Raw genomic sequence first — 1,668 nt, forward strand, 5'->3', positions numbered from 1 at the left:
TATATATTCATATTCCTTTTTTCCTTATTTTTCTTAGACTTAGCTATCATAATTAAAGGAGATTCTAAGATCATTCATTTCAGGGAGTCTAATAAAGGTGAATATTGCCTCACTTGTTGAAATAACGCTGGGTCACCAATCTATGATTTATAAGGGTTAAACAACAAAATTAAACACACGAAAATGACTTTGTAGATTCATTGCACTGTTCCTTTTCTGCGATGAATAAATGTGGCAGGATCAAAAGTCTGGCTTCCTTGAAAGACTCTATTATTCTTTCCAAGTGAACTAGAGGGTATTTGCCACAGGTAACTCAACTCCACCGCATTCATCCAAACAAATGAGCAGCCCACGTGCAGGGGGCCTGACACTGGCCTCAGGCAGAGTCCCTGACCCCTCTCCTGGGAGAGAAGGGGATAGACCACATCATGCTGCATGATGCAGACAAGACAGATGCCATGAAGGTCAATGAATACAAGTCAATGCAGGAGTGATGGCTGCTCAAAGGGAAGGGTGCCATTCACAGAAGAGGCAGGTCAGTGTGCCAGGACCCCGAGTGGTTCCCTGCATTTGTGAGTAGAACAGTTCCTGGGTCCTTCGTGGGAGGAGAGGGAATTCATTTTCACCATCTGTAAAGCCCTTTTTATGGGATGGATATGTGACAGCAGAAAGGAAGGAAGGAAGTGCTTCTTGTAAAATGGGGATCATTACGATAATGCTACCTCATTAGGTGAGAGATGAATTTGTCAAATTTGTGCTGTAAAGTTAGTGCTTCTCAGATTTTAATTTGCATATGAATTCTTCTGGGATTTAAAATATATAGAGAGATCTGAATCAGTGGGCCGAGAGGGGGGCCTGGGATTCTGTATTCCTAACAAGTTTCTCTGTGCTGCGGGGCTGAGGCCCACTTTGAGCAGTGAAGCTGAAAGGCACCGCCAACTGCTGCTCTAGGCTCCTCCTACTCACACACCTATAGTTACCTGGGCCTGTGAGGTGGCCAGTAGGTCAACAAGGACCACCGAGTGCCCCCAGTGCCCAGGTGTCTGCGGAGCAGCACATCAAGAACCGGGCTCCGAGGGTTCACGGAGGCTGAGTGTCTGAACCCCTAAAGCTAACATTCCCACCAAGTCTTTATGGTCTTACTCCAAAACACGCATCCTGCCAACGTAGCTCCTTTGCTAAGAAATGAGAGGCGGATGTTGAAGCTCCCCCCATCGCAAGCCCATTGAAGGTGATAAGATGCTATTTTCTTATCCACTGTGAGTCAAGGGTGAGCTTTTAAAGCAGGACAAATCTAGGTTGCTAAGTGCTTGGAGATCTAGGAAACTGCAGGGTTTAATGCTCTCCTGCCGTCTCCAGTTCTGGTTGCAATGCACAATTCTGATTCCATTCTGCAGAGCAAGGGGCAAGGCCAAGAAAAGTGTTCATCCTCTTTGCTAGCTGCCAGGAAGCCAAACCACTGACTATGGAGGCAAAGGGAGGGAAACAGGGGCACAGAGAAACACAGAGGAAGACAAATGGGAAGAGGAGGAGGAAGAAGAAGAGGAGGAGGAGGAGGAGGAGAAGGAGGAGGAGGAGGTGGTGGAGGAGGAGGAGGAAGAACAGGAGGAGAAACCAATGTGACATCTATTGGTTGTCTCCTACATGAGCTCCGACAGGCTGGGAGGG

The 1,668-nt window shown here is 47.3% G+C and overlaps 1 protein-coding gene across 1 annotated transcript in view; it reads right to left on the bottom strand.

Moving 5' to 3' along the window:
- OPCML (opioid binding protein/cell adhesion molecule-like) overlaps positions 1-1,668 on the bottom strand; it is a 461,714-nt gene that overhangs the window by 19,134 nt on the left and 440,912 nt on the right. The window lies entirely within an intron of this gene.

The sequence above is a fragment of the Myotis davidii genome, unplaced genomic scaffold (assembly GCF_000327345.1).
Source record: "Myotis davidii unplaced genomic scaffold, ASM32734v1 scaffold809, whole genome shotgun sequence".
Taxonomy (NCBI): Eukaryota; Metazoa; Chordata; class Mammalia; order Chiroptera; family Vespertilionidae; genus Myotis; species Myotis davidii.